This window comes from Pelodiscus sinensis, chromosome 6 (assembly GCF_052426305.1).
Source record: "Pelodiscus sinensis isolate ZL-2025 chromosome 6, ASM5242630v1, whole genome shotgun sequence".
Taxonomy (NCBI): Eukaryota; Metazoa; Chordata; order Testudines; family Trionychidae; genus Pelodiscus; species Pelodiscus sinensis.
This window is the reverse complement of record NC_143057.1, coordinates 82,459,500-82,478,419: the sequence shown is the minus strand read 5'-3', so window position 1 is coordinate 82,478,419 and position 18,920 is coordinate 82,459,500. Positions and strand designations below refer to the sequence as shown.

The window sequence follows — 18,920 nt, the reverse complement described above, 5'->3', positions numbered from 1 at the left end:
CAGTTCATGAAGCCTGGCTTCATAGGTCATGTTCTCTAGACCTTTAATCATTCTTGTCGCTCTTCTCTGTACCCTTTCCAATTTCTCCACATCTTTCTTGAAATGTGGCGCCCAGAACTGGACACAGTATTCTAGCTGAGGCCTAACTAGTGCAGAGTAGAGCGGCAGAATGACTTCACGAGTTTTGCTTACAACACACCTGTTGATACAACCTAGAATCATATTTGCTTTTTTTGCAACAGCATCACACTGTTGACTCATATTCAACTTGTGGTCCACTATGACCCCTAGATCCCTTTCCGCCATGCTCCTTCCTAGACAGTCGCTTCCCATCTTGTATGTATGGAACTGATTGTTCCTTCCTAAGTGGAGCACTTTGCATTTCTCTTTATTAAACCTCATCCTGTTTACCTCTGACCATTTCTCTAACTTGCTAAGGTCATTTTGAATTATGTCCCTATCCTCCAAAGAAGTTGCAACCCCACCCAGTTTGGTATCATCTGCAAACTTAATAAGCGTACTCTGTATCCCAATATCTACATCATTGATTAAGATATTGAACAGTACGGGTCCCAAAACAGACCCTTGCGGAACTCCACTTGTTATCCCTTTCCAGCAGGATTTAGCACCGTTAACAACTCCTCTCTGACTACGGTTATCCAGCCAATTATGCACCCACCTTATCGTGGCCCTATTTGCCTAGTTTATCAATAAGAATATCATGCGAGACCGTATCAAATGCCTTACTAAAGTCTAGGTATATGACATCCACCGCTTCTCCCTTATCCACAAGGCTCGTTATCCTATCAAAGAAAGCTATCAGATTAGTTTGGCATGACTTGTTCTTCACAGACCCATGCTGGCTATTCCCTAACCCTTTATTACCTTCCAAGTGTTTGCATATGATTTCCTTAATTACCTGCTCCATTATCTTCCCTGGGACAGACGTTAAACTGACCGGTCTGTAGTTTCCTGGGTTGTTCTTATTCCCCTTTTTATAGATGGGCACAATATTTGCCCTTTTCCAGTCTTCTGGAATCTCCCGTGTATGCCATGATTTTTCAAAGATCATAGCTAAAGGCTCAGATACCTCCTCTATCAGCTCCTTGAGTATTCTGGGATGCATTTCATCAGGACCTGGTGACTTGCTGACATCTAACTTTCCTAAGTGATTTTTAACTTGTTCTTTGTGTATCCTATCTTCTAAACTTACCCTCTCTCTGCTTGTATTCACTACGTTAGGCACACCTCCAGACTTCTCGGTGAAGACCGAAACAAAGAAGTCATTGAGCATCTCCGCCATTTCCAAGTTTCCTGTTACTGCTTCTCCCTCCTCACTAAGCAGTGGGCCTACCCTGTCCTTGGTCTTCCTCTTCCTTTTAATGTATTTATTAAAGGTCTTCTTGTTTCCCTTTATGCCTGTAGCTAGTTTGATCTCATTTTGTGCCTTTGCCTTTCTAATCTTGCCCCTGCATTCCCGTGTTGCTTGCCTATATTCATCCTTTCTTATTTGTCCTAGTTTCCATTTTTTATATGACTCCTTTTTTATTTTGAGATCATGCAAGATCTCCTTGTTAAGCCAAGCTGGTCTTTTGACATATTTTCTATCTTTCCTACACAGCGGAATTGTTTGCTTTTTGGCCCTTAACACGTCCCTTTGAAATACTTCCAACTCTCCTCAGTTGTTTTTCCCTTCAGTCTTGCTTCCCATGGGACCTTACCTACAAGTTCTTTGAGCTTATCAAAATCTGCCTTCCTGAAATCCATTACCTCAGTTGTGCTGGTCTCCCTTCTACCTTTCCTTAAGATCATGAACTCTATTATTTCATGATCACTGTCCCCCATACTGTCTTCCACTTTCAAGTTCTTAACTAGTTCCTCCCTATTTGTTAAAATCAAATCCTGAACAGCTTCTCCTCTGGTAGCTTTTTCAACCTTCTGAAACAGAAAGTTGTCTCCAATGCAGTCCAGAAACTTATTGGATAGCCTGTGCCCTGCTGTGTTAGTTTCCCAACATATGTCTGGATAGTTGAAGTCCCCCATCACCACCAAATCTTGGGCTTTGGATAGTTTTGTTAATTGTTTAAAAAAGGCCTCATCCACCTCTTTCACCTGGCTAGGTGGCCTGTAGTAGACTCCTAGCATGACATCACCCTCATTTTTTACCCCTTTTAGCTTAACCCAGAGACTCTCTACACAGCTATCTCCTACGTTCATCTCCACTTCAGTCCAAGTGTGTACATTTTTAATATACAAGGCAACCCCTCCTCCCTTTTTTCCCTGTCTGTCCTTCCTGAGCAAGCCGTACCCTTCCATACCAACATTCCAATCATGTGTCCCATCCCACCAGGTTTCTGTAATACCAATGATATCATAATTGTATTTATTTGTTAGCAATTCCAGTTCTTCCTGCTTATTACCCATACTTCTCGCATTTGTATATAGGCATCTAAGATACTGATTTGATCTTGCCTCCCTGTTGTGCCCTGACCCTCCTTTCTCCTTGCCATTATAGGCCGTAGTCCCTCCCATTGCCAACCCATCTCCCAGTCCCGCACTTTCAGCACTTACCTGTGGGCTTTGCTCACCTGTCCCCGTCGAACCTAGTTTAAAGCCCTCCTCACAAGGTTAACCAGTCTGTGTCCAAACAAGGCCTTCCTGCTCCTGGATAGGTGAACTCCATCTCTGCCAAGCAGTCCTTCCCGGAAGAGCACCCCGTGGTCAAGGAAGCCGAAGCCCTCCTGGCGACACCATCTTCGCAGCCAGGCATTCACCTCCAGGATGCACCTCTCTCTGCCCGGGCCCCTACCTTTGACAGGAAGGATCGAAGAGAATACCACCTGCGCCCCAAACTCCCTCACCTGTACTCCCAAAGCCCTGTAGTCATGCTTGATCTGCTCAGTGTCACAGCTGGCAGTATCATTTGTACCCACATGGATGAGTAACATGGGGTAGTAGTCAGAGGGCCAGATAATCCTCGACAATGCCTTCGTAACATCTCGGATACGGGCCCCTGGCAGACAGCATATCTCTCGAGATGAATTGTCAGGGCGACAGATGGGCGCCTCCGTTCCCCTCAGAAGAGAGTCTCCAACCACCACTACCCTACGTTTCTTCCTCGCAGTGGTGGCAGGAGACTGCTCAACCTTGGTGGTGCAAGGCTTGGTCTCCTCCACTGTGGGGGGTGACTCCTTGTCTCCTGCAGAAAGTAAAGTGTAACGGTTATGTAACAAAACAGTGGGAGGGTTAGGAGCAGGTGTGGAATACTGCCTGCTGCCAGAAGTAACCAGCTGCCAGTGCTCACCCTACACCACCTCCTCCTCCATAAGTGGCGGGTCAACAGTCCCACATCCTAGGACAGTGACCTCAGTGGACTCCATAGGAATACTGTCCAGGAATTCCTTATGACCTCGAATGCTCCTCAGCCTGGCCACCTCCTCCTGTAGCTCTCCCACCTGCTGCCTGAGAGATTCCACCAGCAGGCACCTTTCACAATGGTTGTCTCCCCCAGCCTGGAGATCACTCAGTGGGAATTGCAAGCCACAAATACTGCAACACCGCACCAGGACCTGGGTAGAGGCATCCATGCTCAGGTTCTCTGTCTGGATACAGGCACAGGTGGAGGAGACAGGAGAAGTACTGGCACAAGCGCTTTGGGTCTTCATCACCATCAGGCACTCCCTCTGCTCAACTCCCTCTTCAACTCCCCTGTTTGCAGTCCCCTCTCAGTCCCAACTGCCACAGAAGCTGAAACTGAAACTGCTAGCACTCATCTGGAATCAGACTCTCAATTCACACTTCAAACTTTAAAATTCAAACAGTCAGGTATACACACACACCACAGCTAGTACCTCTCACCGGGTAGCCTATTAAGGGACTATGGATGAAAGCCGTATCTCATAGACTTTAAGGTCAGAAGGGACCATTATGATCATCTTGTCTGACCCCCTGAACAGTACAGGCCACAGAATCTCACCCACCCCCTCCTAGAATAATCGTCTTACCTGTATCTCAGATATTGAAGCCTTCAAATAGTTTGAAGACCCCAAGATGCAGAGAATCCTCCAGCTGTGATCTGTGGCCCATGCTACAGAGGAAGGCGAAAAACCTCCAGGGTCTCTGCCAATCTACCCAGGAGGAAAATTCCTTCCCGACCCCAAATATGGCGATCAGCTAAACCCTGAGCATGTGGGCAAGACTCACCAGCCAGACTTTGAATTCAGTCATTCAAATTCAGTCATTGAAGGGAATGTGAATTTCACTGTTAAGTCACAGGCCCAAATCCTGCTCCCATCTACACTTTGAAAGTGACTATTTTAAAGCATGATGATTTAATAACACTGGGGAACAACTTGATAAAGACTAAGTCCAAAACAGGTTAGCTTTGTATTTTAGCTTAATTATAACAGTGGTCCTGTCCACAAAGGCCAAGACCAAATCAGAGTCGTAACATGGTGGTTTCCAAACATGTTTCCACACAGCCAATTTCATAGTGCTTCCATACCTAAGATACATTAGCAGAACTGTGGAACCTTTCAAATCACCTGCCCACACATTCCTGGATAATGATAAGGTTGCTAGTCACTGTTTTTTTGAGCACTTAATTTTCCTAGGGGACTGTGCCCTCCTCGCTACAATCGTTTACTACAATATCCCCCCCAGTCTGGCTGCAAAAGTGGCTAGAGAGCCTGTTGACACTGATGACTTGATGACATCATTCGGTCACCCAGCAGGAACATTCTGTTGTCCAGCAGGAAAAACTTCTTTATATAGTGGGAAAAGATTCTCAGTCCAGTGCTATTTCTCTGGAAGTTGGTGGGGATTTCAACTACTACAATATAGCTCTGATCCCTAACTAGCAATTCTAGGTGCTAACATAATATGAATAATACATGATGTAATTTAACCAGAGAGAATATTTCTGAAACCCCAGAGTATATTGAGATTTTATATAAATAAAATGTAAACTAAAATATTTGTTATGTTTTACTGCTACTGGACTGCTTGTAATTCAGTTTTTCTTTAGGAATATAAGTCTATATCTATGCCTATATGAAGCAAAGACATTGCTGTATTTTTATTTTATTTGATAATAAACTCCAATAACTTGATTGTCAATGGAGTCTATGAATGTAAGAAAAATATACCTTCGGGGCTTGCATCTTTAGTTCTACAGGAGCACTGTCTTAGGAAAGCTTTAAGAAAAGTTTACTTGCTGAATCAACCTACAATTGCTGCTTTCTGGATAGATAAATGATGACTTTATTGCTGCTACACTCCAACTGCATGTGAATTAAAAAACTTGTATTAGTCCAAATGTGAAATGCAATATCTTTAAATAATGTTGTAGTTGTTCTTTACCCATCATTTTTCTCCTCACTAAAATTGCTTTAAATCCTGGCACAAATATTTCACGTATTATATGATAACTGTAACATTTACAAAAAGAAACATATTGTTTTTAATTCAAGTATGAAATTCTATATTATTTCAGTCAGCAGTGTAGTCATGCAGGCAATACATACAGGTGCACATTAGATTGTCTTCATATAGTAGTGACTAACTTTGCAAAGGTGCTTCTTTTAATAAGATGGATTGCTGAGCACTTCTAAAAAAGCCATTTTCTTATAGCAAATTTTTTAAAATAATATGTTTATATTTTGCCCCTATTTACTCTTTCTGTAGTAACTAAGTTTGACATATTAAGTTCATGATGTATTTTCCAGGTTTATAAAAATATCCCTAAAAAGATTGTTTCCAGGTGCATGGTTTTTTAAACATAAAAACAAAAAGATCACTCCATAATATCATCCTCTAATGAGATTACACTAGAAATACATTCTACAATGTCTTGTCTAAGATAATTTGTTTGCTTCCCCCCCTTCCCTCCCACCTTCCCAGGGACTAGTGTTCAAAGGTGGAGGTGACTTGAATTGCTACCACACCCAGCTTATTGCGTCCAATAACAAATTAAAAGGTTTTAAATTTATGGTCCCTTAAGGTAAGTGAGGGACATTCATTTGTTTCAGGCTGGCTGTTGAAACAGTACCACAGCGGTTTACACTTAATTCACATTTGGAAAAGTTATCCTCATAATAAAGCTTAAGTAAGGCTTAAATTCAGCCGGAGTTATCCGAAGGATCTGCTAAATAGTTTCAAACCTACTGGAATTTTTAAAGCATGGAGGGAATGAGGAGGGAAGTCTGGGAAATACTTATAATTATGTAAGCACTGAGCCTAGGTATTTTTTGAAGAGCTGTCTAGGTGCAGCATCTCAATTCTGAAGCAAGGAATGCCATCAGCAGCCACTCATTATGTGGTCAATGAATCAGAATACATGGAGTTCTGCCACTTATCTGGGAAAAAGAAAAGGGAAAACTGTAAAATAAACAAAACATCTGAATGTGATCACCTAAGATTACAGAATGATAAGAAGCAGAAGCTATTGCACACTGTGGTGTCATAAGTCTTGCCCTGGATGGAATGAAGGGCTAACGATGCTAATCTTTCCCTTTCAGATATTATCTGCTGACAGTATAACAGGACAATAGAAAAATGCCAGATTCCTACAAGAGTAGCTCAGTTCACTTTTGGCTTCCAGCTCTACCACTAAAGTGGGAGGAAAGCACTTCAAAAAAGTTTTTAATAGTTTTTTTTCATTTCTGAATGCTGTGGTTGGTATAGCAATCTCAATAGGTCTTGTGAACTGCTGTTGGCTGTACATGATGATTGATGATGATCTTCTGTACTATTTGCACCCTTCTTTTGTCTGTTTCTTCAACTTTTGCATCTTTTCATAATCTCAGTGTCTAAACTCTCTGTGGTAGGGTCTAAATCTCTGTAAATTTTTTTGTCTGAAACTCTTTTAAACAAGGCAGATTTGGGTCAACCAAAACATTTTGAAAATGTGTGTCTATTTCAGCAAAGTGTTTCATTCCAAGTTGTAAAATACATAAGAATCAAATTTTCTAAATGAACAGTCTTGACACTTCTGAAACATCTTGTTTTGATTTTTCAGGCTGGGTTCATAAGGAGACTTAGACCCCAAGACTGCTGGTGATGATACTGTCCCTTCTTACAATGTTCAAGTCAGGCATTCATCTGAGATTTGAGCAACACAGGGACTTGAACCCCGTTTTCCCCTTTGTTTGGTAAATACCTGACCCACTAATTTATAGGCTAGTTGGTGGGTCTGAATTTCTCCTCAACCTGTTCCACTTTGTGCATGTAAAAATATTCCGTGTAGGAGGGACTAGAATCTGGGTGTCCTATCCCTTTTAGGTGAGTGTTCTAGATAATGAGTAAAAGTTCCACTCCCTCTCCAGATTAATTACTATTCAAATATATGCTGTAGCCTTGTGGTTAGGGTAGTCAACCTAACATTGGAAGATGCAGTTTTGCATTTCTGCTCTGGAATGTGGACTAGAAGCCAGCTCTCCACCCTTCTGGTTGAGAGGCCTAATCACAAAATACTGCTGTTTCCATCCAAACCAAACCAAAACCGATAAAGCCATTGCGGAGAAACTAAATGATTTCTTTGCTTCAGTCTTCACGGCTGAGGACGTTAGGGAGATTCCCGAATCTGCACCGTCCTTTGTGGGTGATGAATCTGAGGAACTGTCCCGGATTGAAGTGTCATTAGAGGAGGTTTTGGAACAAATAGAAAAACTTAATGTTAACAAATCTCCGGGACCGGATGGCATTCATCCAAGGGTTCTAAAAGAACTCAAATGGGAAATTGCTGAGCTATTATCTGTGGTTTGTAACCTATCCTTTAAATCGGCTTCCGTACCTAATGACTGGAAGGTAGCCAACGTGACACCAATATTTAAAAAGGGCTCTAGAGGCGATCCTGGAAATTACAGACCGGTAAGTCTAACTTCAGTACCGGGCAAATTAGTTGAAACAATAGTAAAGAATAAAATTGTGAAGCATGTAGAAGAACATAATTTGTTGGACAAAAGTCAACATGGTTTCTGTAAAGGGAAATCCTGTCTTACTAATCTATTAGAGTTCTTTGAAGGGGTTAACAAACATGTGGATAAGGGGGATCCAGTAGATATAGTATACTTGGATTTTCAGAAAGCCTTTGACAAGGTCCTTCACCAAAGGCTCTTGTGTAAATTACATGGCCATGGGATAAGAGGGAAGGTCCTTTCTTGGATTGAGAACTGGTTAAAAGACAGGAAACAAAGGGTAGGAATAAATGGTCAATTTTCAGATTGGAGAGGGGTAACTAGTGGTGTCCCCCAAGGGTCAGTCCTGGGACCAATCCTTTTCAACTGATTCATAAATGATCTGGAGAAAGGGGTAAGCAGTGAGGTAGTAAAGTTTGCAGATGATACAAAACTGTTTAGGATAGTCAAGACAGAAGTGGACTGTGAGGGTACGTCTAAACTACATGGACTGGTCGATGGAGCCATGTAGATTTCTTTGTTTGGAAAAGTCAAATGAAGCCGCGATTTAAATGATCGCGGCTTCATTTAAATTTACATGGCTGCCGCACTGAGCCGACAAACAGCTGATCAGCTGTTTGTCCGCTCAGTGCGCTGGTCTGGACGCTCCCCTGCCGACATCAAAACCCTTTGCTGGCAGCCCCGGTAAACCTCATCCCACGAGGCATAACGGGGCTGCCGACAGGGCTTTGATGTCGGCAGGGGAGCGTCCAGACCCGTGCGCTGAGCGGACAAACAGCTGATCAGCTGTTTGTCGGCTCAGCGCGGCAGCCATGTAAATTTAAATGAAGCCGCGATCATTTAAATCGCGGCTTCATTTGACTTTGCCTATGTGTCTAATCTACATGCCTCTGACGACAGAGGCATGTAGTCTAAACCCAGCCTGAGGGACTCCAAGAAGATCTCACCAAACAGTGATTGGGCAACAAAATGGCAAATGAAGTTTAATGTGGATAAGTGTAAAGTAATGCACATCGGGAAAAATAACCCCAACTATACGTACAGTATGATGGGGGCTAATTTGGCTACAACAAATCAGGAAAGAGATCTTGGAGTTATCGTGGACAGTTCTCTGAAAACTTCCACGCAGTGTGCAGCAGCGGTCAAAAAGGCAAATAGGATGCTAGGAATTATTAGGAAAGGGATAGAAAATAAGACCCAGAATATCTTACTGCCCCTGTATAAAACTATGGTACGCCCACATCTTGAATACTGTGTACAGATGTGGTCTCCTCACCTCAAAAATATATATTTTGGCCTTGGAAAGGGTTCAGAAAAGTGCAACTAAAATGATTAGGGGTTTGGAACGGGTCCCATATGAGGAGAGGTTAATGCGACTGGGACTTTTTAGTTTAGAAAAGAGGAGACTGAGGGGGGATATGATAGAGGTCTATAAAATCATGAGTGATGTGGAGAGGGCCGATAAAGAAAAGTTATTTATTAGTTCCCTAAATAGAAGAACTAGAGGACACCAAATGAAATTAATGGGGAGCAGGTTTAAAACTAATAAAAGAAAGTTCTTCTTCACACAGCGTGTAGTCAACCTGTGGAACTCCTTGCCAGAGGAGGCTGTGAAGGCTAGGACTATAATAGAGTTTAAAGAGAAGCTAGATAATTTCATGGAGGTTAGGTCCATAAAAGGCTGTTAGCCAGGGGATAAAATGGTGTCCTTGGCCTCTGTTTGTCAGAGGCTGGAGAGAGATGGCAGGAGACAAATCGCTTGATCTGGGGCACCTGGTGCTGGCCACTGTTGGCAGACAGGATAGTGGGCTAGAAGGACCTTTGGTCTGACCCAGTATGGCCGATCTTATGTTCTTATGTTCTAAAATTCTGATTTTTTGGACCTGCCTGAAAAAAATCAGTTATTTGACCAGCTCTTGTAGGGACAGTTTCATTTAAGTGTTTATGCAGCTTCTAATATAATGGTCAATGATAGGCTCCATCCCTGTACGCACACCTTTGTGGCAGATTTTGTCCTTGTAGACCATCTCCCTCTTCTCTTTCCTCTTGGGTCTAGCAGTGATTTCCTATGAGACCAGAGTACTTAGATAAATATTCTTCTTTTGTGGGGTTTATTATGTTCCTCTCCTTCCCTTATCAATCTTCTATATTTCCTAACTTCTGATTTATATTTATTAATATTAACTTTGCCCTTCTTCCATTTGATATGTATTATTTTTATAGCTTCCTTCACTTCCCCTCTATATCAGGTCAAGTTTTTAACAAGAATAGTCTTCTTGAGTGTGGGATTGTGGTTTTATGAACAACAAGGAAGGTGTTCTTAATTCATTCCCAATTATCCTTCACATTTTTCGGATTAAATTCTTTCTTTTGACTGATCTGGCTCATAGTGATTTTCAGCTTTGAGAAACTGTCGATTTGTAAAGTTCCATGCAGATTGAAAGTACTATATGAATTATAATAGCATTGTTTGTAAGCAGTACAGAAATATCTGTGGCCTTGAAGCATTGTAAAGTAGATCTTGCAACAAATACTAAATGCACAGATCTTAGTTCCACAAGAGCATAGGCTGCAAGCAGGCTTTAAAATAATAAAATATGTTCAGATACTTAAACAAGATTCAGTCTGATGGTTGTAGAATATTCTTTTGGTTAGGGATATAAAAGTCTAGTTGACTATCCGATAAGCATTTGCTGCCTCTATGAGATAGAGGCAGCAAAGGGGGAAGGGAAGAGGTACTTCAAAGTGGCAGCGCCACACAATGGCACTGCCACTTTGAAACCCCAAGCTCCATGACTTTGAAATGCACAAGAGCCCCTGCTGGGGACTCTTGTGCATTTCAAAGCAGGCACCCGCGTGCAGCCCGGAATCAGTGGGACTTCCCACTGTCCTCGGGCTGTATGCGGTGTTCCACGTTCCTCCTTTGAAATGTACAAGAGCCCCTGCTGGGCCTCTTGTACGTTTCAAAGGAGGAATGTGGAAGTGCCTATCAACTAGTTGATGGAAATGTCATCGACTAGGCAATTAACCGCATTTTAACATTCTTACTTTTGGTAAGGTTTGGTCATGACAGTTAAAATATAAATGAGAATTATTGGTGAGGGAGAGGAGATGGTAGCATTTATATGTAGTCTTACAACTCGAAGTCACAATCTCAAGTGCAGAACAGGAAAGTGCTAAGGTGATTGATTGACTAGAGAGTGGGTGGGTGGGTGGTGCCACTAGTCTCTGATTAAGTTCCTTCCCATTGACCAAATTACTGCTTTCTAGAAGCATCATAATTGACACTCTTACCAACTATCAATTTAAATTAAGCCTTTCCCCTAAGAAATATATTTTTATTTCATGAGTAATTTGGTTCAAAATAGGATTAAGACACAGTGGTAGAAGGAAGCTTTGGATTTAAGGTTACCTGTGTAACCTTAGTTTATCCTCCTTGTGTGTATACATTGTAATAGTCTTTAATTCCATGATCACATCTTATTTTTTTATAGGACTCTGGTCTTATTCAGTGCACAGAATGGATAATACTCACTTAATGAGCAGTTATTCCATATTTTGTTTTCTTTGTTACTAAATGGATGGCCTCATTTATTTATGCCTTATTTACTGAATATTATACAAACCCTGCTATGAAGATGTTAAAAGAGTTCATTGTTTAACATTAGGCCTGCTGCCCAGCCTGCCACAGCTGTGGGGTCCCACTGCCAAGTCTGTTGCGACCATGAGCTTCCACTGCAACTTTGGGGTCCTGCTACCTACCCCGCTAGCCCTTCTGCATCCAGGGCTGCAGGCTGCTGGCAGAATTCACAGGCAAGGGCTGGTTAATCAGTAAGCATACTGGTAAGCCTCATGCTTACCTTTTAACCAGATGACATCCCTACCCGGCTCTTAGAATTATACATTTCCTCATGTGTAGGCACTGACTTCTCATCTTGCCTGATGGTGCTCAAACCGCCCCTCTGCTCCTGATCCAGCCATGCCTTGCCCCTTCCTTTCTCTTCGTCCTTTTTCCCAGAGCTTGAATGCTGTGAGTTAGCTGTTCACAGTGATTGGGAGGCATTGGGAGAGGAGGAGAGGAGTTGGTAAAGGCAGCCAGGGAGAAGCACAGGGGGAGGGGAGTGTTAGATAATGGTGCTCTGCCCCAGTCCTGGAGCAGTCATGGAGTTGGTACCTGTGCCCTCATGGGCTTTCCTCTGGTGCTCATTGTAACAGATAATGGCAGTTTCCTAAAATGTCTTTGGAAGATCTCATTGCACTAATTGTAGGTATTTTTGTAGTATGGGATTGTACATAACCTCTCTAGGGGAGAGCTTTGATGTGAGACCTAGGAGTTCAAAAGACTGTACTGAAAATATGACAGACAAATATGAATTTGTGGGACAATAAGTGTGAAGTGGATCTCCTGGGGAATCCCTAGGGAGAAGTGAATGCAAATTATCCAGCTTCATTTATGCAAGCTCTGAAGCTACTCCATGAAGAGAGGGTCTTTTTCTGCTGATTACCTCTTACACAACACCAGGATCAAATGTCCAAGCTACTTAAAGAAACAAATTATGCCTCTGTTCTGCTCTGGATTTAAGACAGGGCTGTATTTGTAGCACAGATAAAACCCAGTTGGAGGTTTTGAATGATTAAAACCTACCAGAACCTTAGTTTGGAGCTGAGGGTGACCTCTTGCAGTTCTTTAGCAAGTATTAAAATAATATTTTTTAGATATGTTTTCCCTGTAATGCTTTTACCATTAGAACAAACATGCTTACTTAGCAGGAGCTGTGTAGTAGTTTATAAGTGCAGGCAATACACTGATCGCAGCCTTTGGAGAGGAAGCACAGCTTGCTGTGGATCTTGTATTAAAAGCCAGGTAACTGTGCAGCTTTAAAACCCTTGGTCAGGATGTAGTGAGATGTGGGTCTCCACCTAGAAGTGCAGCTACAAACCTTAATACCATGTCCTCCAGAGACTATGGTGGGAGAAAGCTAGGTGTAGTTATTCTGAAACTGTGACATTCATCTGTAGTATCTGAGTGATTCACAAACATTACTTATTTTTTCTCAATAACACTCCTTTGAGGTAAAAGGTTATTATCCTAATTTTAGAAATGAGGAACTGAGGCAAGGAGAGATTAAGATCCAAAGTGTGCACTTATTTTTTATGTCTAACAGAGGTGAAAGTAAGTGGGTGTGCATAGCTCTGGCAAGAGCTAGCTGAGGTGCAGCAAAAGCCAGCAGGAAGCTATTTAAAAAGCTGGCAGAGACCAAGGTTGCAATAGGACACAGGGGCGGATATAGGGCAGGGCGAACGGGGCGGCCGCCCAGGGCCCCGCGCTTAAAAAAGCCCCGCGCATGCGCCGTGGCAAAAGGGGGACCCCGTGGAGTTACGCTGCCTGGGGCCCCGCAAAACAGTCATCTGCCCCTGATAGGACGGTACCTGTAAGAAATGTGAAGTTATTTTCACTGCTGATGGCCAATTTGAATCACCTAGGCTATGTCTACACTCGCGGCTTCTTGTGTGAGTAATATGCAAATGAGGCTAAGCGTGGAATATCGCCAAGCCTCATTTGCATACCTAATGAGTCACCACTTTCAGAAGAAGCTCTTGCTCAAGAAGGAGTGTCTACACTGCTCCTTCTTGCGCAAAAAAAACCTCTTGCGCAATGCCGTTATGCCTGTTACTTTTCAGGAAACAGGCGTAATGGCATTCTGCAAGAGAGTTTTTCTTGTGCAAGAAGGGGCAGTGGAGACGCTCCTTCTTGCGCAAGAGTCTCTTCTGAAAGTGGTGGCTCATTAGGTATGCAAATGAGGCTTGGCGATATTCCACGCTTAGCCTCATTTGCATATTACTCGCGCAAGAAGCCGCCAGTGTAGACATAGCCCTAGTGTCTCATTTTTCATATAGTAGAGCACAACTCCTATTGACTTCTCCTGTAGCTGTAAATAGAGAAGAACAGTGAGAATTCGGGGTTTTGGTTTCCACACCAGATTCAGTATACCAGTGTGCTCTAATGTTCACAGATTTTTTGCCTCTCAGCCAACCCTTCTCCCTGTTTTGTCCCCCCCCCCTCCCGGCTCCTAAACTCTGGCTAAGGCTCTATTCTAGTCCCTTCAGCCAGTCTTTCCTAATCTCCCCTCTTCTCCTCCCCGTTTCCTTGCCCAGGGGCAGGGACCCTTGAAAAAATAGTTATCATGCAATTACAGTCTGCATCACTAAACATTCACACATAGGGAACAAAATAAGGGCGTACAGACAATCCTAATTGCGGCAATTTCTAATGTGCTTTGAGTTTGAAACCCGTTCCGACTAGTCTTTTAACATAGACTTTGGTGCATAATTTATACTGAAACTGTTTACTCCGAGTTACAGGAACTGAGGGCTTCTCCTCCTACTAATCTTGCACTGACATTTTGACAGCTGCTGTAGCGAAGCCATGCCCAGTGCTGTGAGGGCCCTCGGAGATCAGTTTCCCTGTGTGTGCCACTAAGCCCATTAATGACATTTTAACTAACCGGGTGTGAGAACAGAGCGCTGACCCGTCTGGAGTCAGCTGCCCCGCAGCAGCAGTACATCTGGAACTGAGGGCTGATTTTGCTCAGGGAGCCCAGTCGCTCAGCTCTGCAGCGCCTCGTGTGCCCGGGCGTGGCTCTGTGGGCGCAGCAGGAGACTCTCGAGGAACTCGACTCACGGGAGCCAAAACCGTCCCCGTCTCCCCCCTCCCCCCCCCATAAAAGGGAAGAGGAGGATTCTGCGCAAGCGCAGAAATGACGTTCCAAGGAACGGTCGTAGCCTCCGCCTGGCCAAGGAGAGCCGGGCTCTGCGCATGCGCGGAGAAACCCGAGCGAGTCCCGTGAAAACGCAAACAAGCGGCGGTGGCTGTCGCTTTCTGCAGGGCCGCCGTCCTGGAGCCAGCGGGGGAGGGGCGCCTGCCTATCTATGCGGTGAGTGAGGCGGCGCAGGGCCCAGGCTCCTGGCGGGGGACCCGGGAGGGGGGGGATCGGCCCTTTGTGTTGAGGGGCAGCGAAGAAGCTTCCCTGACCCGGGTCGCGCCGCGTCTTTGGGGCGGGGCCGGGCCTCTCCCCTCCCCTCCCCCCTATTATAGTGGGGAGACGGGAGTTCCGCCCGCCCTGAGGGGCCTGTGGGGCAGGTAGGGCGCGTCCCGGCGGGACGGGGGTGGTGGGGACCTGGTGGGGGAGAGTCAGGGGACGAGACTCTTCGCAACTTGCTGTGCTTCGCTCGTTGGACTGGCCAACAGCCCCGGGAAAGCTGCCCCAGTGGGTGCGCGCCCCTGGCATTGTGTCCGTGTGGGAGGGGGGGTCTCTCTGTGCCGCCTCGCCTCCCTAGCTTGCCCCAGGCCTGGGCTCTCCCTTCCACCTTCGTGCAGGCTTTTGAATGTCCCCAGTGCAGGGAGACCCCTGACTGCTGCGGGATCACAGGATAATGTTTCCTGTTCTTTTTCTTTGTGGCCCCAGTTTCAGCTGGCTTCTCTTTCTTACAGCACTTAGGCTACAGTGGTTCCTAAACTTTTTGGCATCATGCCCCCTTTTTGAGAAATCCTGAGGCCTCCTCCCCCCAAGACAGCAGGAAAACTTAAGCCAAAAAAAAAGAAAAGAACTGACCAGGGCAGCGAAACTTGATGGGGTGGAAGGGCTGGGTTGCCTCGCACCCTCACTGAAATTTCTTTACACGTCCCCCCAAGGGGGCACGCCACCAGTTTGGGAACCCATGATAGACTATAAGCCTCTTTCAAAAAATCTGTGTGTAGTTTACACCCTCTCTTTCGAAAGTCTAGACGCTTTCTTTCGAAAAAGCACAGTTTGCATTCAATAGTGCCTTTTTCCTCATAGAATGAGGTTTACCACGATTGAAAAAACTGCCGCGTTCTTTCAATTTACTTTTGAAAGAATGCAGCTGCAGTCTAGACACAGGTGATTTTTTTTTTCACGAAAACCCTGTAGTCTAGACCAGTGTTTCCCAATTTTATTTGGCCATGGAACCCTTTTCAGAATTTCAAGGAACCCCTAGGTTTGTTAAGAAAAAAAAAGGGGGGAGGCGATTCATAAAAATCACATTCCTTCCCCAAGACCCCGCACCCCTTCCTTGAGGCCTCATTCTCTCTGTTCCCCTCCTCTCCATCACTTGCTGTCCCCAGCCCTTATATACTCTCACTAGGTTGAGACAGGAAGTGCAGGCTCTGGGGTGGGAATGAGAGATTTGGGTGTGGGAAGGGGTGAGAATTCTAAGCTGTGGGAGGGAATTTGGATGCAGGAGAAGGGGATGTTGGCCTGGGGAGTGTTGGGCTCAGGTGGAAAGTTGGGGTGCTGAGCAAGCCATGGGCTTGTGGATGTGAGGGTGCAGGAGTTTGGGCTGGATATGTGAGGGGCTCAGGGCAGGAGGCTGTGAGTATGATGAGCTCAGGACACAGATTTGTGATGTGTGAATGGTGCAGGAGTGTTGTGGCAGAAGACCGAGGATGTGGGGGTGCAGGAATTTGGAGATGTAAGAGTCTCAGGACAGGGGGGTTCCAGTGTTATGATAGGCTCAGATTTGGGGTCAAGTGGTGCAGGAGTGTTACGGTACTGCAGTGAGATGGGGGTTTGGCCCCAATTGGGGGCTTGTTGGTCAGGCTTCATTTCTAAATAAAATATTGTGTTAATCTCAAAAGTTTTTAGCATTGTCTTTATTTACGAGAGGGGTGAGGAACCAGGAAAGTCAGTCCCGAAAGCCTCTAAGCCTTACTAATGTGGTCCCAACTGTGCTAGTGGGTGCTGGGGCTGGGGAGAGGGTGCTGCTGGGTGTCAGGATGCTGGCTCAGGTGGCGGGGTGCTGGGGTCAGGGACATGGTCCTGCTGGGCACTGAGGTGGCTGGCAGGGTGCTGGGATAAGGAACAGGGTGCTGCTGGGTTCTAGGGGGGATGGCAGGGTGCTGGGGCTGGGGCCAGGGCCAGGGTGGTGCTGGGTCCTGGGGTGGGTGGCAGGGTGCTGCTGGGTGCTGGGGACAGTGCTGGTGGGGACTGGGTACTCAGGCGGGGGACTGGGCAGGGGCAGCTGGGACCAGTACCTGGTAATCCTGCAGCACCTCGGGTTCCGGGAAGTGTGTTACTGCACTCCCCCTCCCCAAACAGCTGGTGTGCGCGCTGCCTGAGCAGCAGAGGCTGTTGAACCCCAGCAACTTACTTCCGTGATACCGTCCTGCAGGCTGGGTAGGGGGGAGCAGGGTGTGGGGCATGGGGAGTCCCAGGGCAGAGGGTGCTGCCTTCATAGTTTGAGATACGCAGTCCCCGGTCTCCTGAACTTCCTCCCTTCCCCCACACCATGCAGAAAGGCCCCGGAACTAAGTTGCTGGGTGCCACAGCCCCAGCTATTCAGGTAGGGCACGCTGGCTCCTTCGGAGAAGGGAAGTGCTTCCTTCCCCGCTGTGGGTCACATGCGGTCACTCCTGTCTGGCACTCCCCTGGTGTGCTGGCTGGGAGCAACTGTTCCCTCTGCCCCTGCCTCCATATGCCTCTGCTGGCTAGTTGGCTGTAAAGGGGTAGCAGTCCGCTTCCCCTTTTCTGTCAGTTTACTCTGGCTTTAACGGCCGCCCTGCTGTCCTTTTGTTAACCAGTTTACAATTGTTTCTCTCTCCATGGCAGTCTGTTTTGTGGTCCGATACCACAAGCATCTCCAACAGTTCTGCCCCGCTGCTGGCAGATGGGGGTAGGGGAACGGGTCCCAGCCCAGGACTCCAAAGACAGGTACAGGTAAGGACCTGTCTGACTGGTGGGGCTCCTGCCTCAATGCACCAGCCCACAGGCCATCTGTAGGCAAGCCCCGTCCTTGGCGTCTTCCTACATCCAGGGACCTCCAACTTCAGCCCCTTGTGCTCCCCTAGCTCCAAAACTCACCACCTTCGTGCCTTAACTCCAGGTGTTGGGATAATGCTGGTGTTTCCTCCCTCGCTCCAATTCTGCTCCCATTCTCCTATCTCCCTCGCTGCCTTCTCCGCCCTGTCTCTTGCGGCCGCAAACATTTTGAATTCCCCGCTCTGGCTCCCCCATGCTAATCCCTTCCCCTGACGCATGCTCCCTCTTGCCCCCTCCCTCCCTGGATGCATGGACCGGCAGGCAGCTGAGGTCTCCCAGCTCAGCGTTCCGCTGATGGCAGAACAGCCATGCTGTGCTGCTGCGCAAGAACAGGTGGCACAGACAGGCGTCCACCCCTTGCGCGCCCCGTAAAGCGCAGAGATCAGTGAGTCCTCCCCCCAGGATGGGTCTGTCATGTCACACCAGCGCTCTCTCTTTCAGAGGGGGCGGGGAAGTGCCGGCTCCTCGCGGAACCCCTACTTTTGCTTTGCGGAACCCCAGGGTTCCGCGGAGCACCAATTGGGAAATACTGGTCTAGACACGCTTAGAAACTAACTTTCTGTCTGGGGGGGGGGCTGTAAAATGAATGATCTGTGAACATATTAAACTTCTTTGTGACTTCTCATTTTAAATGGAACATCTTGTGCAGAACGTGAACAGTTTTTTCTAGCCTGTGCCCATCCTCATCATTTCTTATAACTAAGTAACAAAGACGTATGAGTGGTATGCAAATGATTGTCTGCGCCTCTTACTAGATGTACAAGGTATTTATATATTGGAAAGAGAAATTTTTAGACATGTAGAAACTTTTTGCCATAAGGATTATACTATCTAATCTAGGCAGATATGATACAAATTACTACCTAGGGATGTGAAAATGTGTTTACCTGTGTAACTGCTGAAAATTTCAGCACAGCAAGTTACATGGTTACACACAGGGTGGCCATCTGCTCCCCAGGAGCCAGTGTGCACAGGGAGCCTGCTTTTCAGTACTTACGTGTAACCAAGAACTAATGAGTCCATTGGTTAGCTCATTGGTTAACCATGAGGTACACAATTACACTTTGGGTTGATAAACCCAACACACCTTAAAATATTGGAAACTAGTACTTTGCAAATTGTTATTGTGGAGCATAGTTATGTTCTTGAGTCATCTTGGATTGAA

At 45.7% G+C, this 18,920-nt stretch overlaps 1 protein-coding gene across 4 annotated transcripts in view; it reads left to right on the top strand.

Annotated features, from left to right (window-relative positions):
• Positions 1 to 14,694: 14,694 nt before the first annotated feature.
• ZFYVE16 (zinc finger FYVE-type containing 16) overlaps positions 14,695 to 18,920 on the top strand; it is an 87,948-nt gene continuing 83,722 nt past the window's right edge. For 2 of the 4 annotated variants that reach the window (XM_025185282.3, XM_075932216.2), the window contains exon 1: positions 14,707 to 14,851. The gene's annotated coding sequence lies outside the window, so the exon portion shown is untranslated. Of the gene's footprint in view, positions 14,852 to 17,545; positions 17,654 to 18,920 lie in introns of all 4 variants that reach the window. The other 2 variants (XM_075932214.2, XM_006124320.5) reach the window with 2 other exon arrangements.